This window comes from Siphateles boraxobius, unplaced genomic scaffold (genome assembly GCF_051911475.1).
Source record: "Siphateles boraxobius isolate OS27281-9 unplaced genomic scaffold, OSU_SipBor_1 130, whole genome shotgun sequence".
Lineage (NCBI taxonomy): Eukaryota > Metazoa > Chordata > Actinopteri > Cypriniformes > Leuciscidae > Siphateles > Siphateles boraxobius.
Window position 1 is genome coordinate 46009641 of NW_027508734.1, and position 27646 is coordinate 46037286.

Here is a 27646-nt window from a genome sequence, read left to right on the forward strand (position 1 = left end):
TATATGTATATTGCATATTGGTCTTTGTGTGTTGTTGCTGGTTTTGCGTTATATGTATATGGCATATTGGTATTTGTGTGTTGTTGCTGGTTTTGCGTTATATGCAGGCTATATGGCATATTGGTCTTTGTGTGTTGTTGCTGGTACATTGCAAATAGAGGGGCAGCACAATTGTTTTTCGCCTAGTGCGGCAGAAGTGCACTCATTCGAAGTGCAAAAAAAGCTGTAAAGCACAGGGGGGAGCTTTACAGGGGGTATGGCTTATCTAAATGAGATGTAAATGAGCCCTGTGACCCCCAGCAGCAGAGACAGGTGAGAACTGCACAATCTTTAGAGGTCGTTATCTCATCTTTGAGCTTTTTTAAATGCCTACTTTAAAATGGCCACAACTTCTCCAAGTATTATCAGATTTCCACATGTTACACATCGTTGGAAAGCTTGGAGATTACACTTTCAGAATCTATGAATAACTCAAAATGCCCCAGAACCGACTTGTGTCCCTAGTTTCAGTGACCGGTCACATTTAAGTGCTGCAAAACATATTGACCTTAAAATTATTCTAAATTTAAATGATCTCATATATGTGGCTATTGTGGTTCACGATCATAGGCCCTGTCCCCAAATGGCACACTTCATATTGTCATGGTTTGGGTTTTGTGTGTCTTGTTCTTGTCTGTCATGTGATTCCCGGTTCGTCATGTGATCCTGCCATGTGTCTTGTCATTTGTTAATTGTCTGATCATTGTTCACAGGTGGTCCTTGTCTTGTAATTAGTCGGGGTATTTAAGCCCTCATGTTTGCCCTGTGTCTTTGTCTGGGATTGAATGTTACATGTGAATGTTTTGTAGTCTTGTATGTTCCGGCCCTTGTTCTTGTTTCAGGCCTTGCCCTGCCTTTGTTTTGTGTTGATTTATTATTGGTATTAAAGTTTGCGTTTGGGTCCTCACCAGCTCGCCTCCAGTGGATCATTCATAACACATATGAATTTTCGGTCTTGTGTACTTATTTCATGTGTCCGTTAAATCCATGAGACCGTAGGCTGTCTCATTTTTCATTTTAGGTTTCAGAAGGTTGCTCACGCCAGAGATGGGAGTAAGTCAAGTCTCAAGTCCCTACCATCAAGCAGAGGTGGAAAGTCCAGGGGTCAGAAAGTAAAAGTCCTGCCATATTTTTATTCCACCCATGAACTCACACAGCAAAAACTTCAGTGTTAAATTAACTTCCCTAAGAGTTTATTTGGCTCCAGACTCAAGAGTGTTAAAGTGTTAAAATGAGTGTTAAATTAACACTCAATAGTGTTAAAGTTAATGAGATAATTAAGTGATTGATTGAGTGATGATTGACCATTATTGAAGACACCTGATGTTAACAAGCAGAATCACTGAAGGATACAATCACAAATTGTAAGCCACCGTTATGGCGATAAGTGTATGCTTTAGTGGTTGATCAAACCAAATCAAATCAAACACGCTTGCATGTAATAATATGAAACTCGGTACTCGGTGCTCAGGAATTTGAAACACTTCTCCTAGGGAATTCACCCGAACGTCACCAAACTCGGTGTGCATGAAGTCAAGACATTGAGGATGAAAAATTGCCAGGGGATTTTTGATATCTCGAACGGTTTGGCCGTGGCGAGGAAACAAATTGATGGCGAATAATGGAAACAAGAAGTGTGTTATAACTTCTGCATACATTGACTGATCTTGATGAAACTTCAGCAGTGTGTTCGCTGTAAGAGGCCGATCACATGGATGTGACTATTGTGAGTCAAAGTCACGCAGGAAGTGTGTCACTTTCAAAATGCTTTTAAAACAACCTCTTATTTTTACCCGATTTGCTTAAAACTTTATGTGTATAATGTAAACACACGGCAGATGTAGACCTGTGAAAGGATTATTGATATCTTAGATACTGTTGCCGTGGTAACGCATCAAACTTTAAGATTATTTTTTGATGCTTTTGAGACTCTTAGCATACTTGAAATTGCATGAAACTCGACAGACACATCACATTTATTAGCCAGTTAGCATGTGCAAGGTTTCAGAAACGGGCGTGGTGCAGGGGCTCAGCGCCACCTTTTGACAAAAGAGGGGGAGTTAGGTCTATACTTTTATCTACAATCTTAAAACTCAGTATGTATATTGTTCATATCGAGCTGGACAACTTTCTAATTGACAGTTATTAGCTCAGACCAACAGGAAGTCAGATATTTTGGTTTGAATGTGGATGTTTTGGAGAATTTTCTCTTTCTCTCTCTCTGACCCTACGTATCTCCGTGTGTTTGGGGGGAGGGGGATTTGTCTGCTGAGTGAGAATGCTTTTATTTTTGTTTTTCAAGGTTTTGGGGCCCTTAACGTGCTCGAAAACTCTTGAAACTTTGCACACAGGTCAGAACCCGCGGCCATCAGGGCCGGGCTGAAGCTGGTACCCGGGCGTGGCAGGGGGGCTCGACAGCGCCCCCTGGAATGCGTTTCGAACACTTGTCCATATATCAAACATGCTTGCATGTAATAATATGAAACTCGGTACATATTTAGATCTCATCGGGCCAAACAACTTTCGTGCTCTAAGTTTAACGACAGCTCAACAGGAAGTCAGCTATTATGGGTTGTTTGGAAAATGCATAATTTTATTTTTTATATACTTCTCCTAGAGAATTAATCCAAACACCACGAAACTCAGTCAGCATGAAGTCAAAACATTGAGGATGATAAATTGCCAGCGGATTTTTGATATCTCGAACGGTTTGGCCGTGGCGAGGAAATTAATTTATGACTAAAATGGACATATAAAGTGTGTTATAACTCAGTTAGTTTTACCTACAGTTACAAAACTTGGCGTGTATATTGTTCTCTTCAAGCCGAACAACTTTCTAATTTACAGTTATTAGTTCCGACCAACAGAAAGTCAGATATTGTTGTTTGAATGTGGATTCTGAGAATTTTCTCTCCCTCTCTCTGACAGAGAGAGTGTTCCCTGCCATTCTCTGTGTGTGTCTGTGTAGGGAGGGTGAGAAGGAAAGGGGTGGCGGGGGGTGGTCTCTTCCAGTGATAGTTTAAACACAAAATCATAAATAGGGCTATACTGCCCTCTTGTGTCCAAAATTATATTTATACGCACTTTTATTTATTTATTACATGTATTACGCACACACACACACACACAGTTCGATTGCGCCCGCGCCTCTCTCTCTCTCACACACGCACACACACACACACACACACACACAGTTCGATCGCGCCCGCGTCTCTCTCTCTCTCTCTCTCTCTCACACACACACAGTTCGATCGCGCCCGCGCCTCTCTCTCTGTCTCACGCACACACACAGTTCGATCGTGCCCGCGCCTCTCTCTCTCTCTCACACACATACACACACACACAGTTCGATCGCGCCCGCGTCTCTCTCTCTCTCTCTCTCTCTCTCTCTCTCTCTCTCTCTCTCTCTCTCTCTCTCTCTCTCTCTTTCACACTCACACACACACACAGTTCGATCGCGCCCGCGCATCTCTCTCTCTCACTCACTCACGCACACACACACACACACATTTGATTTCTTTATCTGAATCCACCAATCAAATTTCTTACAGAAAGGGTTCAAATATTCTCAGAGATAACACAGCTTTGACATTCAAGGGTACATAAAGCATCTCTTACGCCACACAGCAAGGCTGCCTATCACAGCAGATATAGAGCAAAATTTTGCCAGCTGTTTAGACTTTCCTTTGGGTAGCCCTGCCAGTCTCAGTCCACTAACAGCCGATTTGTGGACATGTCCCAGGCTGCCAAATATCAATGCCACAAACTTACATGCATAGCCTAGGTCACTAATCTTTGCAAGGAGGGGTTGGTATTTAGTCATTTTTTCTAAAAAGGCTATGTCCATATACAAATCATAAGCACAACCTATTTCAAGGACTAGCACCTCCTTTCTATCTGTATCCATGAGCACAACGTCAGGGGTGTTAGAGATGTTTCTAAACAAATCATCAGAGCTGTTAAACCAGTCCGGTATTACTCGTGAATGTTTATACATAGGCATATTTTTTGGAAATATGCTTTGAACAGCACTTGCAATGAGATCTACAATACGGTCATGGCGTGCTGTGTATAACCCTTTGTACATATTACAGCCATTTACAATATGGGCAACTGATTCAAGGTGATCAGAGTTAGAATGAATTATGCAATGTGGATAGTACTTTTCAGGGTACCATAATGCTAGATTGTATCTGGTTGGTAACACCTGTAGTCTGGCCTTGACAGTGAAGTAAAGAATATCCGCCCCTATTGCAGCATTTCTGTACATAGAATGAGAGGTAGAATGGTCAGCAAAGTCAAGAAATGCCAGTTTTCCCTGCATTTTTAGTCCAGTCCAGTGTTGTTTTGTGTCCATCTGTTTGATGTTCATTAAAGATCTTCTTGCTGTCGTGCTCTGTAGTGTGTGTTGTGTCATTGTGACAGACTGTGGCCTTCACAGTAACAGATGGGTCTGTGACCACTGCGTCAGATACCTCTGGTGCGGTTTGTGAGTTGCTTGGTGTCCACTGTAGTTTAACGGCCAATCTATTATTATTATTATTATACATTTTATTTATAGGCGCCTTTCTTGACACTCAAGGACACCCAATCTATTGCACAAGTCGTTTAAGTCCGGCCAGTCTGAGCGAACTCCGAAACCTGCGGCTTGTGTGTCCAGTTTACTGTTGCTCTTCCTCCTGAAGCCTAGGAAGCTGTCTTGATCACCGGTGGCCAAAGGGATTTTTCTCTTCCTGAGGTCCAGTAAGAGGGAAGCTCTGGCTAACTCTCTGACCGCAGCATCGTCGTTGTTAAGCATGCGGATCAGGTGTGTTAGTCTTGTAACGGAGTACGTCAATTCCACATTTGGGACCCCCAGACCCCCTTCCTTGCGTGTGAGGAAGATTATGTCCCTGGTGGAATGTGAATTCAGTCCCAGCCATTTCCTGACGGCCTCAACTGTTTTATTATTCATGCCCCGTAGGACATTTTGTGGAATGTGAATGTTTACAAAGAGGTGTTGTATCTTTGCCAGAGCTACTTCTCTAACGGCCTCCAGTTTCATGACTACAGGTAGAGGGGAGGAGTCGATCGGATCGATCCTGTTCTTAAAGGCACAGGATAACTCCTGTACCTGTTCACCCCACTCACCTGCAATGTTGAATTTATGTCCAAGGTAGGTGTATGTTTCATGACGAGAGTAGACCCTGATAGGCTGTCCCATTATTTTAAAGGAGGGGGGGTTATCAGATTTAGATTTGTACCACCGATTTCCACCGCTTCGCCGTTCGTAAAATGCTGCACATTTGGTATGTTTCACCTCCAACTTTGACCACTGAAGGAATTCATCCGTTCTGGCCAGCATATTTTGGATGACATTCTCCTCCCTAGAAGAAACCTCAACATCGTCAGCGTATCCCTGGACAGGGTTTGGGGATCTGATATGTGGTGGTGCACACTGACAGATCCATTTCATCCACTGATTGATAGCCAGAATGAAATTAACAGCACTCCATGGGCAACCTGTTTTAATCCCCACCTCAAGAGGTATAGGTTTTGTAAGTTGTTTACCACAAATGACTTGCAAAAAAGATCCTCTGTACACATCCGTTATGATGTCCACAAAAGGCTGAGGTAGATGGATCTCCTCTAATGCATTAAGCAACAGTTTGTGAGATAATGTCCCAAAGGCATCTCTGAAGTCCAGGAATACGATATAGAGTTTACATGATTCATGTTTGAAATCGTCAATTCCAGTTTTCAGGCAGAACACATGTTCGTTCATACCCTGTCTATCTATATAAGCTTTTTGTTTGGGTGAGAGGATGCCTGCATCCACAAGCCATGGAAGGATTCGGGCAAGCAGGCATTTCATAAACACCTTATAAACAGTGGGGAGGAGAGATATGTCTCACCATGTAGATGGGTCACTTGGGATATTGTCTTTCTTTGGAATTCTATGGACAAGAGCCCCCTTCCATGAATCTGGTACTTTTCCATTAATCAAACAGGTGTTAAAAATACAGGTGAGTATATGGGTGGACCAGGGTTTTGTGGTTTTAAGGTCCTCATATTTTACTCCATCATATCCACAGGCTTTGTTATTTGGCAGGTGGGTCATAACCTTGTCTACTTCGTCAAGAGTGAAATGAGCAGTGGATGGATAATTTGCTAGAGCAGTTGTCTCTATGTTGGTGGACCAAGGGGGCGTGGCCAGTATGTGAGACGGGAGTGATTGACATTTGTCCATGTAATACTTATACACGTTACTGATGTCATTAATAGTGGGTGAAGGGGAAGGAAATGTACTATTATTGAGAATAATCTCAATAGCTTTTGAAGGGGGTGGATTGGAATCCACTGCTGCTTCAATGTATATGTAATGATTGATTATAATTAAGGTATTAATCAATATTTTTCCTTCTAAATATCAAATGAGTTGAATGACTTCTCTGGAGATTTTACTTTATTTATATAAGTTACCATTGTGATTACTGAAATGTTCTTTTCATGTATTCTTTAATGTCTGTATTTGATATCTGAATGCAGTGCTTGCTTATTTAACCCAGCTTCCAGAAATGAAATAGGGACTTGTTTTGTGTTTGAGAAAGGTCTTCAATGTGTTAAAACATATAGGGGTCATTGAAGCCAATAGTTTAAGGGGCCATTTCTTTGTTAAAGCCTTTCTTTCCAGTTAGAGTAAAGTTTAGCTATCCTTGAGAGAAAGAACGCATTATCTTGATGTTTTGAGAGGACTCTCCTGTTTATAGTGAGAGCCTGGCCAAATCCAACCTTGGAAAAGCTGTGTGTCGGTGTGTGTGTTAGTCTTCTTGGTTACAGGTTAAGGAACCACTGGCATTATTGGAGATTGACTGAGTCGTTGTTCTGGACATGCTGGCGCCCAGCAACCCAAATCTGCGACCTGGAAGGTCATGACGTGCCTAACTTCAGCTGCATAATCGATGGAGATATGCTTCAGTCTATCTGTATATGTGTGGAAAATTACTGTGTTTATCTATTTCATAGCCAATGAGAATCATTCATCCTGTAAGCAATGACGTAGCTTAGACCTTGGAAATCGTATAACTGCTGTGATCTTTGTAACTGTAAGCGGGGCGGCCTACGAACTCCTGTGCGAGTATTGAAGCTGACTTCTGCTGATGAAACTGCAAACTATCTTCAGTAAATATTTTCTTTAATTTTTTATAATTCTGACTCTGGGTCTTCATTCTTCATATCTGATTCTGGGTCTTTAACTGTATACCCCTTACAGTTTGGTGGAGGATGCGGCGGGCAATCATTCCGTGGTGACATCTCTGGCAAATCAACACACAAGGTAGTAAGCTTTTATTAATTGTTAGGGCTGTCTGACTGGAAGAGATTTTGAAGGAGAGCGGGAGAGCCTTCACTCCGATGAGGCGAGTGAAGGAGTAAGTAGCCTTCACTCCGATGAGGCGAGTGAAGGAGTAAGTTGTAGGCCTACTGCTGAGAGGATAAGAAGTCGCTGAGAGCGTCGTTAAGGGTAACGGCAGCAGATAGCGCAAGCGAAGCGTGCTCTGTGTGGGCCCCGCTGGGCATTAATGGTGTAGCACCACCCCAGCAGAGTACGTCCCTGGACGGAAGGTCCAGTGGCACCGTAAACCTGCTCAATCACTTCCATCTCAGATAGGGGATCCCCGAATTTAGTGAATCAGGCAGTTAGGGATACTAACAAAAATAGGGTTGTTTGCCAGGGATGCATCAGGAACGATCCCGAGAGAAAAAAAAAAAGAAAAAAAAAAGTTGTGACCCAAATTGGCATGGACCAGTATATGTAACTGTGATTTTGGAGTATACTCTGCAGTTTCATCACGGAGAAGCCAAGCTGTGTTGTTCAAAGATCGCCGCCTCCATTTCTGCAATGACTTCAGGTGAGTTTGAACTGTTATTAAGATATGGCAGACAAACTGAGTAACTTGATCAGTAACCTGAACAGTCCTGAAACTAATAGTGAGACAGAAAAGAGCGAACGCTGTAAGCAGCTGTGCTCTGAAGCCCTCACTTCAGAGAAATTTGCAGAAATTATTAGGCTAAATGGCAGTCTTGATAAGTTTTGCTTCTGTTTGGAAAATTAAACAACAACTTGACTGGCTACAAACAAACAAAGAAACTGAAAAATTAAAATGTTTAGCCTTGTATTGCTTACGATGATTACAAAAAGCAAGTATATTAAATTATGGGTCGAAGATCATTTCCTTGGACAAGTGTGACTAAAGTTAAACAGACACTTTGTGAAAACAACTTAGAATATTTTGCAGCTTATGAAAATTAATGTTCTGCCAATAATAATGATGAAGATTATGATTGGGCTATTATGATTAAATCAGCCACTGGTGGACTGTAAAAGAATACAGAGAACTGCTTATCAGCTCGGTTTGCATTCCTGTTTGGGACACACTGCTTCAAGGGTGTGCAGTAAGTTGGAGCCGAGAGTGTTTTAATGGTGGTCATCAGGACCATTTAATACGTAACTGTAAATGCCCACCGAGAAGGTGTTTAAAATGTGATAAAATGACAACACATTTTTGGTAATAATATTGGTTTGAAAGTAGATCAGTGTTTAAATGACGACAGTGACATTTTTCGTCTGAGAAATAAGAGATAAAAAGGTCAAAAGATTGAAGTCTTAAAGTGAATCCTTTTGAAGAAAATATCTATAATAGTAATTTCTATAATAGTAATTTTTATAAGTGAATTGATGAATACAGGTTGATGTAAAATTAATGACTCCAACAGATGTGAGTTGCAAAATATATCAAAGTAACTAAAAGGATGATTGTGTTGTAATTAAACATTTTAAAAAGGTTTTAGATGATATAGAGAGACTAATCTCACAGATGATTTACAATAACTGCAAAAGTATCACAAGCAGAGAGTGCTTGCCTCATCAAACTTATAGTGTGAATCCTAATTGGAGATTGATAAACTCCAAGAGAAAACTAAAGTCAAATATTAAACTATGGTTGAGAACTTGACAATTAAAATTGAGATTGAGAAATGTGAAACGTTATTGAGAACTAGAATAATTATTTTTATGTAAGAACAAATAAGCAGAAGTAGTAGGCTACTGAATTAACAGTTGCTAAATGTAAAATGTGTAGAAAGGCATCTGATTAAACAAACAGCTTGAAAAGTTGACCATGAAAGAACTAGAAGCTGATGTTTTGCTTTCAAAGGATAAGGTTGTTATTGGCTGTAATGAAACAGTTTGCTTATCTGAATCTGATGTGTGCTGTGGCTGAAATTGCCAGTGCAACAGACTCAATCTGAGTGGAAATTTGTAATGCCTAAATTTCCTGATGTGTGGGCAAAAGACAAATATAAATAATATGTTTATTTGAAACCGTATGTAATTTCTGGCAGAGATGCCTTAAGCTGGGATAGAGTTAAAAGATGGTAGATAAAAGTTTGATGTTAGAAGTATATGAGAGAGCAGTGTACCAGTCTTGAATGCCTCAGAGTCTCTCTCTCATTCAATGTCAGCTAAAAGCTGTTATCTGAGCCTGTGTCATAAGTGATAATAAGCTATTTATAGTAAAGCACAGTGTTTCAGTTGAAAACCATAGACACAGAGATGTTAAAAGAAATCATTACCATTCAGAGGGCAATTTGTATTTAAATGTTAAAAATGTTAAAAGTAAAACTGAATGACTTTAAAGAAGTATTTAAAATAATACAGACCTTAAACGATAGAGGTGACATTTTGATTAGGATATTTTAGGACCAGTAACAACTTTGTCTCATTTAGTCTCCTCCATTCAGGACCGATGGCTCCGGCTACAGATGAAGTACACTGAATGTACGGTTGTGATCTAAATTCACTGAGTATAGTCTAAGTAGCTAGGTTGCTGCTTTCAAGATAGTTAATGGATTTAAGTGATTAAATACTGTTGTTATTAACCTGTCTCCCTGTGAACACTATTAGGCAATCGGAATGGCTCTGGTGACTCTTGAACGTGCCTTTCCTAAGCTCCAGAAAACAGCTGAGTTCTGTTGAAGAAAACTGATTGTATTGGGAAAGAGCGGTCACCAGTGTGTACGTGTGTACGAGTGGCTACTCAATGACGGGATGATCTTCCTGGCCAGGGGACAGCCCAACGCAGGGGGTCACGAACATTGGGCAACTCCGGATGGAGGTGTTATTTGTGAGAAAGGTATGAGAGTTGAGCGCTGATTACTGGAGGCCACCGGGGTCAGCAGAGCATTGAGAGGTGAGATGCGCTGTGAGGTTAAAATTAATGTTACGGCAGTCTGACCCAGAAATGTGAGTTCCTCTATACCACTCACCAGAAACCGCATTGATTGTATGGCTTGTTTTTCATTGTGACAAGTGTCTGCAACTATGCCAGGGGACGACACCCTGAAGAGAAGAAAATTAAAGATAAAGAGATAACGGGAGTGGGCTTTCAGGAGCCAGCTGATTCCATGAGGTGATTGCCATTATTTGCTGCGGAGACAGTAACAAAACTTAATTATATGAGGGACATGATGTTGGTTGCCATATGGGCAAGTAAAATGTATAGAAGAGTTAATTTTGAGCTAATATGTCTATAACATAGTTTTAACTCCTGAAGGTCGTTAGGCATGGTGGTGGCTAAAGATGAAGACAGGCTTTTGTAGATTTGAGAAGAGTCTGGATAACAAAAGTGAATGGTAAAAGGTTAATGTAATAAATTTTATATTACATTTTGTCTAAATTACAGTCTTAGGAGGCTGTTGAAAAGATTATTTGTTTAGAGAGAGAGAGACTGTCTGGGTGGAGGCAGGGATGGTAACTGTGTCTGTCTTTTTGTTATCGGCCTGCTAGAGCAAGCTGAAGCAAAATAGTGATAATGAACCAAAATCCAGCTGACTTTTCTAAGATCAAATGAATAATGAACAGACATGCTTTGAAACTGGTTAAGAGACCATGTAAAATTAGGTAAAAGCTACAGTAAAATGTGAAGTTTAAAATCTTACTTAAAATTTAAATCTTTTTAGAGATGATATAATGAAAAGCGAACATTAAAAATGAACAGTTAAAATATGTGTCTAATATGTGTGTGTGTGATGGTGTCACGATGAGGTGGAAGCAAGGAGGAAGCAGGATCCAATTGCAGCACACTTTATTTAATAAACTCAAACTACATAAAGACACTGGCTAGGGCACAAGACTAAGGAACAGAACCACCAACATCAAGGTACAACAACAACATTATTAAGAACTCACAAAGACTGGACTGAAACACAGGGCTTAAATACAAGGCCAAACAAGCTAAACAAGATAACAAGGGGGCGTGGTATACATGAACACAAACGAGGAGCGGGAAAACTGAACAGGACTGAACCAAAAGCACAAAGACCGGGGGAACACAGACAGACATTACAACATAGCCCCCCCTCTACAGGCGGCTCCCGACGCCCATCAAAACTAGAGACATAGTTCGGGAGGGTGGTGGAGCGGAGGCGGTCCCGGGGGAGGGATGGCGGGCCAGGTCCGTGCAGGGAACGGGACCGGGGTCTTGCGATGGCGGACCTGGGCCATGGAACATGGGCGGAGCTGGACGAACAGACTGCCAGGGCGGAGCAGGCTGTGGGCGTGTCCACGACGGAGCAGGCTGAGGGCGAGGCCACGGCGGAGCAGGCTGAGGGCGTGACCAGGGCGGAGCAGGCTGTGGGCGTGTCCACGACGGAGCAGGCTGAGGGCGAGGCCACGGTGGAGCAGGCTGAGGGCGTGACCAGGGCGGAGCAGGCTGTGGACCCTCGGGCATCCAGGGCGAAGCTGTCGGACCCTCGGGCGTCCAGGGCGGAGCTGTCGGACCCTCGGGCGTCCAGGGCGGAGCTGTCGGACCCTCGGGCGTCCAGGGCGGAGCTGTCGGACCCTCGGGCGTCCTGGGCGGAGCAGACCCTTCGGGCGTCCAGGGCGGAGCTGTCGGACCCTCGGGCGTCCAGGGCGGTGAAAGACCCCTCGGGCGGCCACGGCGGTGAAGACCCCTCGGGCGGCCACGGCGGTGAAGACCCTTCGGGCGGCCACGGCGGTGAAGACCCTTCGGGCGGCCACGGCGGTGAAGACCCCTCGGGCGGCCACGGCGGTGAAGACCCTTCGGGCGGCCACGGCGGTGAAGACCCCTCGGGCGGCCACGGCGGTGAAGACCCTTCGGGCGGCCACGGCGGTGAAGACCTTTCGGGCGGCCACGGCGGTGAAGACCCTTCGGGCGGCCACGGCGGTGAAGACCCTTCGGGCGGCCATGCTGGAGAGGACCCTTCGGGTGGCCATGGTGGTGGCCTACTGCCCCCCCCCAAAAAATTCTTGGGGGTAGCTACGGGGTCGTAGCCTGGAGAAGGCACCGGCTCAGGAGAAAGAGGCAGAACCAGCGGTGAAGAGGGCTTTAGGCTGGGCAGGACCAGCGGTGAAGGAAACTCTGGGCTGAACAGGACTGGCGCAGGATCAGCGGGCTCTGGTGCAGGATCAGCGGGCTTTGGCGCAGGATCTGCGGGCTCTGGCGCAGGATCAGCGGGCTCTGGCGCAGGATCAGCGGGCTCTGGCGCAGGATCAGCGGGCTCTGGCGCAGGATCAGCGGGCTCTGGCGCAGGATCAGCGGACACCGGCTCAAGTGTGTGCGTAGCCCACACACACCACATGGCTGTGGCCATAATGGCCAGTGTTGCGGTCACTGAGGGCTCAGGCGGCGCATGCGTGGCGTGATCAGTCTCTGACTGGGAAGACGTGACGAGAACGGTCTCTGGCTGGACGGTCTCTGGCTGGACGGTCTCTGGCTGGACGGTCTCTGGCTGGACGGTCTCTGGCTGGACGGTCTCTGGCTGGACGGTCTCTGGCTGGACGGTCTCTGGCTGGACGGTCTCTGGCTGGACGGTCTCTGGCTGGACGGTCTCTGGCTGGACGGTCTCTGGCTGGACAGGCGGGACGTGGATAGGCTCCAGGGATACTGTGAACTGGCAGGGTGCTTCATCAGCCAAGCCCACCGTAGATGCCAAACCCCCCCAAGTAAAGGGCCAGGTCAATATATCCCTCTAGGGTCCAACCGGTATAATCATCCGGCATCAGTTGCGCGATATCCGCATCCAGCCCGCTCCAGAACAGGTCCATGAGCTCAATGTCATACAGCGATCCCAGATGGCAGCAGTTCAAAAAGTCCCTCACATACTTCTCGATCCGCTGGCCATCCTGAAACATAGAGGCTAGAAATCTTCTTAGTACCTGGTTGCTAACAACTGCTGGATCCATTGGCGGTGAGTTCTTCTGTCACGATGAGGTGGAAGCAAGGAGGAAGCAGGATCCAATTGCAGCACACTTTATTTAATAAACTCAAACTACATAAAGACACTGGCTAGGGCACAAGACTAAGGAACAGAACCACCAACATCAAGGTACAACAACAACATTATTAAGAACTCACAAAGACTGGACTGAAACACAGGGCTTAAATACAAGGCCAAACAAGCTAAACAAGATAACAAGGGGGCGTGGTATACATGAACACAAACGAGGAGCGGGAAAACTGAACAGGACTGAACCAAAAGCACAAAGACCGGGGGAACACAGACAGACATTACAACAGATGGTGACTGCACTCTATGTCTTGTATGTGTTAGTTTGGGGTACTATTATTTCCTGATTTTGAGGATATTGTGTCATTAACCTCTGAAATTAGTGTTTTATCATTACAGATGGGTTAAGTGAAATGACCAACTTTAAAAAAGTTGATAATTCTAAGTCAATCTGATGAAAAGACAATGCAGAACATGGGACGAGCTTTAATTGTAGTGGTTCTCCAGCTCTGTCTGCTATTGGTAATTATGAATGCTTTTGTCATTTATGATATTGAACTGAATTACTCTCTGGATTAGTATTTTATATAAATTGGAATTGTAAAGAAGATTGCCGTCCATTCTGGGGTAAAACTCTTGTCTAAATTCAACTGAGGGTCTAAATTTAAATAGACAACTAGGTGGGATCATAAGGATAAACGTAGGGGGAAAAAAAAAATATATATATAGACTTGACGGCAGAGAGACAAAGTGACACATTGGCTAAGTCACTATCCAAATTATCCAGAGTGAGCTCCCTCATTTTTATTGAAAGGCCGGAGGGCGAACAAAGGAGGAGTGAATATAACTTCTAAAAAGAAAAGGTTTTATTTCTCAATCCATTAAATGTATGTATGACATTAGATGTCTAAGAAAACTACAATTTAATAAAGGTAAAAAGAGAAAGCAGCTATATGGCTGTCTTAGGGGTTGAGATCTGAGTAACTTGATATTTTGGTTTCTGTAAAACTGTAAAGATAAGTGGGACTGAGACAATACTGATTATATTTTTTGGATCGTCAGACTAACCATTTGATAGAGCAATACTGTGAGAAGTAGTAAGCAGTTAAGTGTCACTAGGCTAACAGTGGTGAGAGACTCAATGTAAGAGGAAAGTGATGCAGAAGGAACTGGCATGTAGGGAAATATGGAAATAGGAGAAGCAATATAGTAGATAAATGTATGTTATGAAAATACAATTTCTGATAGAATTTATGGAAGTCAAATTAAGTTTAAATGGTATGGAAAAGTGAGTTTCAAAATAAAAATAATAAGACATTGAGTATGATTAACAGGGATTAACGTGATATAAAGATAAGGAATGAACAAAAGTTTTATTTAGCAGAATGGGGAACGATCCTATATTTTAGTGGTAAAATAATGACTGAAATGATGATGTGAATTTGTTTTATTTTATTTCTATTTTTGAAACAAACAAAAAAGGGTATAAGATTTTATACAATTAAAATGGTACATGCTATGTGACTGTAAACTGAAGGATGATTTCAGTAAAGACTTAAAGTGCTTACATCGATTATTATGGGCCTTAATTATTAATATTTTATTTGTTTGTTGTTTATTTTTAGTTAGACAACCATTGTGTTTTCAACCAGTGTTTTGAACCTTTTGGGTCTATAAAGGGGAGTAGTGAAAAGAATGGATTAACTATTCTTCTTAGTTTATTATAAAATGAATTGGAAATTATAAAAACTAGTGCATATATCCTGGTATTTATGATTAAATATGTACTTGTATTGTATCAGTTCATTTGATGATGAAACCAAATTAGCCAAGATGAATAATAGCTGTGTAAGACATGTAAAGACAGCTATGTCCAAAGGTTCTGGAGATCAATATTGTAGTATGTGGGATATTTAATTGATATTAAGTCATTGAAGGAAAAAGATATTGTTTGTTTTATAAAAATTAACCTGACAGAGGAGCATGGGTCAGAAACCTAACATTTTGAAGCAGCCTCTTTATGGATAGACCAGATGTGGTGTTTAGGACTCCACATTGGTCTAAAACGGGGGACTGAAGGGGGTGGATTGGAATCCACTGCTGCTTCAATGTATAGGTAATGATTGATTATAATTAAGGTATTAATCAATATTTTTCCTTCTAAATATCAAATGAGTTGAATGACTTCTCTGGAGATTTTACTTTATTTATATAAGTTACCATTGTGATTACTGAAATGTTCTTTTCATGTATTCTTTAATGTCTGTATTTGATATCTGAATGCAGTGCTTGCTTATTTAACCCAGCTTCCAGAAATGAAATAGGGACTTGTTTTGTGTTTGAGAAAGGTCTTCAATGTGTTAAAACATATAGGGGTCATTGAAGCCAATAGTTTAAGGGGCCATTTCTTTGTTAAAGCCTTTCTTTCCAGTTAGACTAAAGTTTAGCTATCCTTGAGAGAAAGAACGCATTATCTTGATGTTTTGAGAGGACTCTCCTGTTTATAGTGAGAGCCTGGCCAAATCCAACCTTGGAAAAGCTGTGTGTCGGTGTGTGTGTTAGTCTTCTTGTTTACAGGTTAAGGAACCACTGGCATTATTGGAGATTGACTGAGTCGTTGTTCTGGACATGCTGGCGCCCAGCAACCCAAATATGCGACCTGGAAGGTCATGACGTGCCTAACTTCAGCTGCATAATCGATGGAGATATGCTTCAGTCTATCTGTATGTGTGGAAAATTACTGTGTTTATCTATTTCATAGCCAATGAGAATCATTCATCCTGTAAGCAATGACGTAGCTTAGACCTTGGAAATCGTATAACTGCTGTGATCTTTGTAACTGTAAGCAGGGCGGCCTACGAACTCCTGTGCGAGTATTGAAGCTGACTTCTGCTGATGAAACTGCAAACTATCTTCAGTAAATATTTTCTTTAATTTTTTATAATTCTGACTCTGGGTCTTCATTCTTCATATCTGGTTCTGGGTCTTTAACTGTATACCCCTTACAGTTTGGACCTGCGATGTTGCCATAGGTACGATAATTTTTCTCCGCTTACCGTCCTTGGCTGCCTGTGGCGATCCCCAGCTCCCCCTCTGCTGAGTGACGGCTGGATGACGTCTCTCACGAAGATCAGCTGTCGCTCAATCCAGGAAGCAATGGAGACCGATGTTAACTCCATTGGATGTTTATCTCTCAAGGGGAACTTTTTCAAAATGCGTGACACGTATTTCAGGAGTGGCAATCCAAACTCCCTCCCGTTGGCCCGCCTCACGCAGAATACTCCGTTTTGAAAGAACACTCCGGAAAGAATGGACGCTACCCTACTCCATTTCGCCGAGTCACCGGAGCAGGCGAAGTAAGTTCTTTCTTGGAGTAGCTTAGTATCCAATGATTTCCTGAAGTGTCTCTCGTGGATCTCAAACATTTTCCATTCCTGACATTCAAGTAGGCGCACATAGTTGTTAAAGTCGAAAGGGACATCCTCACCGCCCAGTGATGTTTGCGGGACAGGGTTATGGGTTTGCCACTGTTGTTTGTAAATGCGGCCGCTGGACAAGGCTTGTTTAAAGGCCGATCTTAGTGCTGCAACTAGGCACATGTTCAGTACTAATGTCCAAAGCATAGTTTCTCTGCTGCATTAACGATGGCAGTTACAACGGGCGAGATGTTAAAGATTTTAAATTGCCATGATGTGGCGTCTCTCGTATGCACTCACACACACACACACACACACACAGTTCGATCGCGCCCACACCTCTCTCTCTCACAAGCACACACACACACACAGTTCGATCGTGCCCGCGCCTCTTTCTCTCCCACACACGCACACACACACACACACACACACAGTTTGATCGCGCCCGCGCCTCTCTCTCTCCCACACACGCACACACACACACACACACACAGTTCGATCGCGCCCGCGCCTCTCTCTCTCACACACACACACACACACACACAGTTCGATCGCGCCCGCGCCTCTCTCTTTCTCTCTCACATGCGCACACACACACACACACACACACACACACACACACACACATACACACACACACACACATATTGGAACGTGAGTGAAGTACAAAGCCTATAATAAAGAAAAGTTTAGCATCCAAATACATTGCAAATGTTCAAACAATTTGATTCTAATGAGAGAGTTACGTGAGCCCAACACCACTTACTTTCACTTTCGCTTCACATTATTTCGGTTACTTCTTGTTTATAGTTTTTTTAAAACTCTTGTTCTGTTCTGAATATCATTAAATTTAAAGGATTGCTTGTGTAATATTTTGAGTGTATCATCAAATCAGAATAATTCTCTTGGTTTAGTGATTCCCTAGTTATTTTTTAATTTATTTTTTCATTGTTCTAATCAGGTAAGGCAAGTAATATTCTCTGTGTCTTTATATATATATATATATATATCATCTGAATTATAAATAACTTATTTCTGTACAAAATAAAAATTCCCGAATAATCCAGTCCCACCAGAGCGCACTATTCCTACAACATCATCAGTGCTGAAGCGGAACTACCAGACCCGATCGGCAGATAGCGAGCAGATGCAGCAAATGTGTTGTATCGAGGCAGGGTCAGGCCAGGGGAATCCATTTGCAGCTTTTTATTAAGAATGGTCAAGACAGGCAGGGTGAACAATGGCAAACAGGGCAGAACAGAAAAGGCAAACCAGGTTGACAGGCAAAGGACAAAGACCTCCAGATAAATACTGGGCTTCTGGATTTACACATTTAAGTGCTGCAAAACATATTGACCTAAAAATTATTCTAAATTTAAATGATCTCATATATGTGGCTATTGTGGTTCAAGATCATAGGCCCTGTCCCAAATGGCACACTTCATATGAATACTCGGTCTTGTGTACTTATTTCATGCACTTCTCCTAGGGAATTCACCCGATCGTCACCAAACTCGGTGTGCATGAAGTCAAGACATTGAGGATGACAAATTGCCAGGGGATTTTTGATTCCTCGAACGGTTTGGCCGTGGCGAGGAAATGAATTTATGGCGAATAATGGAAACAGGAAGTGTGTCATAACTTCTGCATACATTCACTGATCTTGATGAAACTTCAGCAGTGTGTTCACTGTAAGAGGCCAATCACATGGATGTGACTATTGTGAGTCAAAGTTATAGCGCCACCAACTGGCAGCACGAAGTCTGTCACTTTCAAAATGCTTTTAAATCACCCTCTTATTTTTACCCGATTTGCTTAAAACTTTATGTGTATAATGTAAACACACGGCAGATGTAGACCTGTGAAAGGATTATTGATATCTTAGATACTGTTGCCGTGGTAACGCATCAAACTTTAAGATTATTTTTTGATGCTTTTGAGACTCTTAGCATACTTGAAATTGCATGAAACTCGACAGACACATCACATTTATTAGCCAGTTAGCATGTGCAAGGTTTCAGAAACGGGCGTGGTGCAGGGGCTCAGCGCCACCTTTTGACAAAAGAGGGGGAGTTAGGTCTATACTTTTATCTACAATCTTAAAACTCAGTATGTATATTGTTCATATCGAGCTGGACAACTTTCTAATTGACAGTTATTAGCTCAGACCAACAGGAAGTCAGATATTTTGGTTTGAATGTGGATGTTTTGGAGAATTTTCTCTTCCTCTCTCTGACAACTACGTCTCTCCGTGTGTTTGAGGGGAGGGGGATTTGTCTGCTGAGTGAGAATGCTTTTATTTTAGTTTTTCAAGGTTTTAGGGCCCTTAATGTGCTCGAAAACTCTTGAAACTTTGCACACAGGTCAGAACCCGCGGCCATCAGGGCCGGGCTGAAGCTGGTAGCCGGACGTGGCAGGGGGGCTCGACAGCGCCCCCTGGAATGGGATTTGAACACTTGTCCATATATCAAACATGCTTGCATGTAATAATATGAAACTCGGTACATATTTAGATCTCATCGGGCCAAACAACTTTCGTGCTCTAAGTTTAACGACAGCTCAACAGGAAGTCAGCTATTATGGGTTGTTTGGAAAATGCATGCTTTTATTTTTTATATACTTCTCCTAGAGAATTAATCCAAACACCACGAAACTCTGTCAGCATGAAGTCAAGACATTGAGGATGCTAAATTGCAGACGGATTTTTGATATCTCGAACGGTTTGGCCGTGGCGAGCAAATTAATTTATGACTAAAAAAGGGACACATAAAGTGTGTTATAACTTAGATAATTTTACCTACAGTTACAAAACTTGGCGTGTATTTTGTTCTCGTCAAGCCGAACAACTTTCTAATTTACAGTTATTAGCTCTGACCAACATGAAGTCAGATATTTTGGTTTGAATGTGGATTCTGAGCATTATCTCTCCCTCTCTCTGACAGAGAGAGTGTTCCCTGCCATTCTCTCTGTGTGTGTGTGTGTGTGTGTGTGTGTGTGTGTGTGTGTGTGTGTGTGTGTGTGTGTGTGTGTGTGTGTGTGTGTGTGTGTGTGTGTGTGTGTGTGTGTGTGTGTGTGTGTGTGTGTGTGTGTGTGTGTGTGTGTGTGTGTGTGTGTGTGTGTGTGTGTGTGTGTGTGTGTGTGTGTGTGTAGGGAGGGTGAGAAGGAGGGGGGGGAGTCTCTTCCAGTGATAGTTTAAACACAATATCATAAATAGGGCTATACTGCCCTCTTGTGTCCAAAATTATATTTATATATAAATATTTTATGTATGTGACTGAGGATGTTGTGTTTTATAGCGAGTGTACACAAATAAGTAAACAGTTTGCAGTCTGAATGATGTCCTGTATGAAAAAAATGACGGAGTATGTTTCCACTGTTCCACACACACACAGTTCGATCGCCCCCGCGTTTCTCTCTCTCTCTCTCTCTCTCTCTCTCTCTCTCTCTCTCTCTCTCTCTCTCTCTCTCTCTCTCTCTCTCTCTCTCTCTCTCTCACACACACACACACAGTTCGATCGCGCCCGCGCCTCTCTCTCTCACACACGCACACACACAGTTCGATCGCGCCCGCGCCTCTCTCTCTCACACACGCACAAGCACACAGTTCGATCGCGCACGCCTCTCTCTCAAGGTGGTTTGTGTGTGTGTGTGCGCGTGAGAGAGGCGCACTGGCGCGATCGAACTGTGTATGTGTGTGTGTGTGTGTGTGTGAGAGAGAGAGAGAGAGAGAGAGAGAGAGAGACGGGGCGCAGGCGCGATCGAACTGTGTGTGTGGTGTGAGTGAGTGAGAGAGGCGCGGGCGCGATCGAACTGTGTGTGTGTGTGAGAGAGAGAGAGAGAGAGAGAGAGAGAGAGAGAGAGAGAGAGAGAGAGAGAGAGAGAGAGAGAGAGAGAGAGAGAGAGAGAGGGGGGCGCGGAAATCATTTTATACTGAAATCAATTATTTATAATTCAGATGAGAATAAAGTTAGTGTTAATTAAAATTAAGGAACATTTAGTTTGCCTTTTCTGTTTTAATGATATTCATAACAGAAAGAGACAACATAATGATGAATAATCTTAAGATATTACAGTATATCGTATTCTATGTGTTGTGAATACACCTCTTGTTAAACATTAAAATTTACTTCCATTGCATATCATAGGACACATAAGAGTTAAATATAATAAAATTAATAAACCTGTACAAAGACCTCCAGATAAATACTGGGCTTCTATATTTACAAATTTAAGTTCTGAAAACATATTGAGCTATGACATCCTATGACATAAAAAATTATTCTATATTTAAATTTTCTCATATATGTGGCTATTGTGGTTAAAGATCATAGGCCCTGTCCCAAATGGCACACTTCATATGAATACTCAGTCTTACTTATTTCATGTGTCCGTTAAATCCATGAGACCCATGGATGAGGTGTCTCATTTTTCATTTTAGGTTTCAGAAGGTTGCTTCCGTATACTTTGTGGTTGATATGTGCCCTCGATGCACACTTGATGCACCCAAACTGATGCAAGCTCTACAGCACACTTCTTTTCGACAATCAAAGCAGGGTTCTGTTTTTGCACTTCGTGCACAATAACCCTAAAGGCACCAGGGTGGCGGTGCCACCGGCTTCTTTATATATATATATATATATATATATATATATATATATATATATATATTAGTGCTGTCAAACGATTAAAATATTTAATCGCGATTAATCGCATTAATGCCATAGTTAACTCGCGATTAATCGCACATTTTTGTCTATTCTAAATGTCCCTTGATTTCTATTTGTCTCATTATTTTTTCTAATTTTAATGCTCTTATCAACATGGAAAAGTGGATCAGCAGTAAGTTTGTTCTTAGCTGTGGTATCCATGTGCTTCTGTCTGAAGTCATCCATTGTAGAGCTATATATATATATATATATAGCTGCGATGAAGGGCCAAAGCCGGCCGGCACCGCCACCCCGGTGCCTTTAGGTAACTAAAGGAACCGGGGTTGCGGTGCCACCGGCTTGGGCCCGCAATCGCTGCTCGCAGCTATATTTTTTCATTGTTATTTTATTTCCAGTTAAAGACACATTGGTTTATTAGTTTCTAAAACTGACTGCCTGGGTTGTTTTAGCAGATATTTTAACCAGTGTGAGCTATTTTGGATAATATAGTGCCAAACTTATTGAAGGCCAGATTATTGTTAATATAGCATGCTATAGAATATAATGGTTTTAACAGCATAATTTAATCTTGCACAAGTCAAGGATTTGATCAGTGCTTATTTATATAATTAATATTTTTGAATTATAAAAGATAATTAGCTTAATTTTATCACATAGACCTACGTGTTCATGTAGGGTAACATGGGGGAAGTTGCCCTCCTTAAAGGGTAACTAAACCCTAAACCAACTTTTTTTAGTTAATGATCTGTAAGAATGGGGCTTTATTAGTACTGTTCATTGATTCGAGTAACTTTTATGACATTTGTGTATAAAGTGTTTTAATACTACAATATATGGTGTAAAAACGTCTGAGTGCTGCCCTCTTCAGGTTGAACGGTGGCTACTGCAGTTAAATGTTCCTATTGGATGTTTGGGGTGGTTCGTGACGTAAGGGGTTGTTGGTGAGGTAGGCAAGTTCCATACAGACAGATGCGTCTCAGGTGCACGCCCCCCTCCGCTGGGCTCTGCCCACTTTTCCAGCATTTTTCAAATATTGCCAGTGGGTGGAGTCAGGCTCTGACCAGGGGTTTAGTTACCCTTTAAGAACAATGTGGATTTACTTATAAATTGTAACATATTTAGATATAAGTTTAGCATGTGCAGGATGATGATGCATCAGCCAATGTGTTAGTATAGGAAATAAATACAAGCATTTGCTAATTTTGTTCTTATAGCACAAAATGTCAAATACTGGGGTAAGCTGGCCCCCAGTCAAAGACAAGTAGAAGACAGAATTATATTTGAAGATGTCCATCTGGTAAAACTAAACAATTTCCTTTATTTTTAAGTATACAAAAAAGAAGCAGAATAACAGGTTGTGAACTACTTAAAAAATGATATGATGATTACTGACTTTCCCTCTGACTAAACTTACAGGCACCACTTTGGAACAACTCTATTTAGGGCTGTTGTGGATTAAGATTTGGTAGCATTTCTGTTTCATGACATTTTGCCGTGTTGAATAATACAGTTTGTTGTGTCTATTTGTTAATTAGGGATTTGTGGACAAATCTTTGGATTACTGGAGTAAAAGTTATAGTTTTTATTTTGAAGTAAAAAGATAAGACCTTGCTTGGGGCCCCAAGTGGCATGTGTTATTATTTTTAAATGTAATACTTGTTGTAATTAATTGGGTATTATTAGTATTTCATGAATTATATGTACATTTCAGACATTTTTGCTTTTATTAAGACCTATAGTTCCCTATCAGTCGCTCACGTTCAACGTAACATTGACGTGACGACGTAATTGGGATCGCCTTGAGAGACCAATTTACTTTGAGAGTATTAAAACGAGCCAATGCACATTGGCATGCGATAATTGCATCAGCTGCTCTGCTTGCAGCACGAGCATATGACGAGCAGCAGGTGCGTCGCATATTGTCTTTCTCTTCGGAGCCAAGCGGTTCTACTGTTCGTGCTCTACAATCTTCTGACAGTGTTAAACTTCAAAAGAAGAAAACGAGTCTGCTCTTCTTGAGAATGCCTCTTCAAAGCTGGTGTTGGTGTTACAGCGCTGGCCACAATCTCACAGAGAGCTGGCAAAACAGCTGTTTTCACAGCTCGGAATGTTGCTCCTTCAATGAGAATGTGAGTGCTCACATCAAGCTTGCACTATCGTTCTGTTTGTGTAGCCGCGGTCATCCCTGGGTGCTTCAGCACCAGAGAGAGCAGTTTTTCCTGAAAGAGTATACACGGTTTGACACTGCGTCTTTTTCTAGAAGTCATTCAAACCTTGTGTTTCTTGATGCGGTCATTTCCTATCCTCATGTGATGGCCACGATCACCGTTTCACATGCCTGAGCTTAAGTGTGCCGAAACTGTGCTCGTGGGTGGTTTATGTTCTCTCTGAGAGCATGACCACGTCGGCACGTTGTTCGTTTTGCCTTTCTTATTAAGGTTTAAGTGATCAGCGTGCCGTGTTCCGTCCTGCTGCCGGCTGACAGCGCGTCCGGCGCTCTAGATGCGTGGTCGAGACTCAAGTGCCTCTAACGAGGTGGAGTCTCCTCACCTTTGCCCCGATCTAGTTCTTCTTCTGCCCTGATCTAGTGCTCCAGAAAAGGACTACTTTGTTTGTGGGTGGTTATATTCTCTTGTGAGAACATGACCACGTCAGCACCTTGTTCGTCCTGCCTTTTTTCATTAAGGTTAAGCAATCAGCGTGCTGTGTGCCGTCTAGTTGGTGGCCACATTCACTGTCTCGCATGCCTGGCAGCTTCTGGATGGGATGCTGGTCATTCTCATGATGGACCTACCACTTCATTCAAGGCTCCAGGGGAGGATTAGATGTCGATCGCTGCATCAGAGAGAGGGTTGTTATGCTCTGGAAATGAAGATGATGCTGAGCTCCCACTATAATGGTGTGATGCTCATTCTCGATGCTCTCATATCACGAGGTGGCCTTTCGGCGACACCGTTGGAGACTGTACCCAGCGGTTCTCCGCAGTTCAAAAGCAGGCTGAGGTAAACCAAAAACTTGCCACAATGTGCTCCCTGAGTCACTGGTGGGCTGCCCCTCAGTCTGTTTGTCGCAAAGGGTGTCAGTCCCCTGTGAAAAAAAAACAACCTCCGCCACAGCCAGCTCTACTGTGATGTTGAGCTTCGCAGGAAGACGGCACAACCCGTCTCAGCAACCCTAAGACGGGCGACCCAGAGTCAGCTGCTCTTCCCTGGAGGAGGGCCGGGCAGAGAACTTTTGTTGAATCATTCTGTTCCGCCTCTGGCGTCTCAGCCAGTGGTACCAAATTCTCAGCAAAAGCAGCTCCTCTATCTCTGGGTCCCAAGAGAGCGAGGTTGGCGGTGTGTGACGCTATGCCATGCCACCCTGTGCCCAATCTTGCTTTGCCAGCGGTAACATGATGTGCTCTGATGTTGTCAAGAACAGCACAGCGAGCACTCACTGGATGGGAAGCCCACGGCCCAAGAATCATCACAGCATCTTTCTGAACGAAGAAGAAGAAGATCACCGTGAATGTTGTGCAGTGCTGTGCACCCACCAATGACAGTGAGGAGGGAGACAATGAGCAGTTTTATAGCAGATTGCAGTCCATCCTGGAGAGCTACCCAGAGAAAGATGTCACCATCCTGATGGGGGATTTTAATGCCAAGGTGGGGAAGGATATCACCGGGTATACGGAAGTGATGGGAAGACATGGATTTGGCGACATGAATGAAAATGATGAGAGGTTTCCAGATCTGTGTGCTCTTAAGAACCTGGTAATCGGCAGCAGCGTCTTCGCACATAGGAGGATACACAAGGCAACTTGGGTGTCACCGGACGGCTCCAACGAGAAACAGATAGACCACATCTGCATTGTCAGGAAATTCAGAAGATTCCTACAGGATGTGAGAGTGAAGCGAGGAGCGGACGTCGCATCAGACAACCACATCGTAGTGGCAAGACTGAAGCTGCAGTTGAAGAAGGGTCGGATGGGAACTACAGCACAGAGGCACAAGCACAACACCTGCTTTCTGAGGGACACATACAAGCTGGAGGAATTTAGAGTGGCTTTGAGCAACAGGTTCCAAATACTGCAAGAACTAGAAGAGGAGGAGGATACAGTGGATGGCAGATGGAAGAGAGTGAAAGAAACCATAACAACAACATTCAGGGATGTCCTTGGACCCCTGAAATACCAGCATAAGGAGTGGTTGTCGACAGAGACATTGAGGAAGATTCAGGAAAGGAAAGAGAAGAAAGCAGCCCTCAACAACAACAGAACAAGAGCGGAGAAGGCCAAGGCACAAGAAGATTTCACAGCTGCCAACAAAGAGGTGAAGAAGCGCATTAGAACCGACAAGCGGAACTATGTTGATGGTCTGGCAGCCGAACCAAAAAAAGCTGCAAGAAATGGCAACATGAAAGATCTGCACTCCATCACAAAGATGCTGTCAGGGAAGTTCTGCAAGCCAGGTAGGCCGGTGAAAGACAAGGAGGGAAAGATATTGAAGGGAGAGGAACAACAAATGGGCAGATGGAGGGAACACTTCGAAGAACTGTTGAACAGACAAATGCCAGCAAACCCACCAACCATCAATCCAGCAGCAGAGGGTCTACCAATAGACTGCAGTGTGCCCACCAGAGAAGAGATCCGCAAGGCAGTAGTCAGCAGAGGAACGGCAAGGCAGCAGGTCCAGACAGCATACTAGCAGAAGCATTGAAGGCGGATCTGGAAACAACGGTAGAGATACTGTTCCCGTTGTTCAAGAAAATCTGGGAGGAGGAACAGATGCCCACGGAGTGGAAGGAGGAATACATTATAAAGCTACCTAAGAAAAGCGACTTCAGCAAGTGTGACAACTACCTAGGGATTACGCTACTGTCCATTCCAGGGAATTGTTCAATAGGATCATGCTGAATAGAATGAAGGACCAGGTGGACACCCAACTCCGTGACCAGCAGGCAGGCTTCCGGAAAGACAGATCCTGAACGGATCAGATCGCTACCCTGCATATTATTGTTGAGCAGTCAATGGAGTGGAACTCTTCCCTCTGCATCATCTTCGTAGACTAAGAGAAGGCTTTTGACAGCCTGGATAGGAGTGCCCTTTGGAACCTTCTCCGGCATTATGGTGTGCCAGCCAAGATTGTTAACATCATCCGAAACTCGTACGTTGGTATGATCAGCAGAGTGGTCCATGGAGGGAAGCTTACGGAGACCTTTGAAGTGAGAACCGGGGTTTGTCAGGGATGCCTGCTCTCACCCTTTCTCTTCTTGATAGTCATTGATTGGATAATGAAGATTACAAGGGCACAAACAAGAACAGGAATCCAGTGGACACCCTTCACACAACTCGACGACCTGGACTTTGCGGATGATTTGGCCTTGCTATCCCACACCCGACAGCAGATGTAGGGGAAGACAAACAGCACAGCTGCCACCTCCGCTCAAGTAGGTTTGAACCTCAACAAGCAGAAGACAAAGATCCTCAAGGTGAATAACACCAACAACGACCCAGTCCAGTTGGACGGAGGTGCGTTGGAAGAAGTGAAGGCCTTCACCTGGATTGACCACACACTCCTCAAGCCAGCTTCCAACATCACCAGGCAAGCGCTCACCTGGAATCCCCAAGGCAAAAGGAAAAGAGGAAGGCCAAGAAATACGTGGCGCCGAGATCTGGCAGCTGATACCAAAGAACTTGGATACACCTGGAGCCAGCTGGCGAGAAAAGCCCAAGACAGCGATGCCTGGAGAGCTCTTGTTGGCGGCCTATGCCCCAGGTGGGGTAGCAGGCATAAGTAAAGTAAGTAAGTTAGCAAGCATTGTATTCTCAGCTTCTTGTCCTAGGGTTATGTTTGGTTTTATTTGCTCCCTCCCAATTTGCATACTTATACTATGCCATATGAGTATGTACTGTTTTTGTAAAGAAAAAGTACATACTTTTGAGTGTGTAGCAGAGGATTAGGCAAGCTTTGCGTATTCAAAGAATGGCTCTGTCTCTTAGTTACGCGCATCTTGTCACAGTTTAAACTGCTCGGTCAATCATCTTGCAGTTAAAATCCTCCATATTCAATTTTATTTAATTTCCTACTGTTTCGAAGAGAAATGTAGTAACACGTAGATTTGCCAGTCGTAGTCTTTCATGCGGAGAACTCTCGTCATGTGTTTGCAATTTGCATAATGATGCATTTAAAAGTTAATGACCAAACATATCTTTACATATCTTTAATGATCACCAGTGAGAGTGCAGTGAGAGGG

General features: G+C 43.2%; 1 pseudogene; it reads left to right on the forward strand.

The window, feature by feature from the left end:
• Positions 1-24807: 24807 nt before the first annotated feature.
• On the forward strand, positions 24808-27190 carry LOC143736707 (uncharacterized; annotated as a pseudogene).
• Positions 27191-27646: the final 456 nt, after the last annotated feature.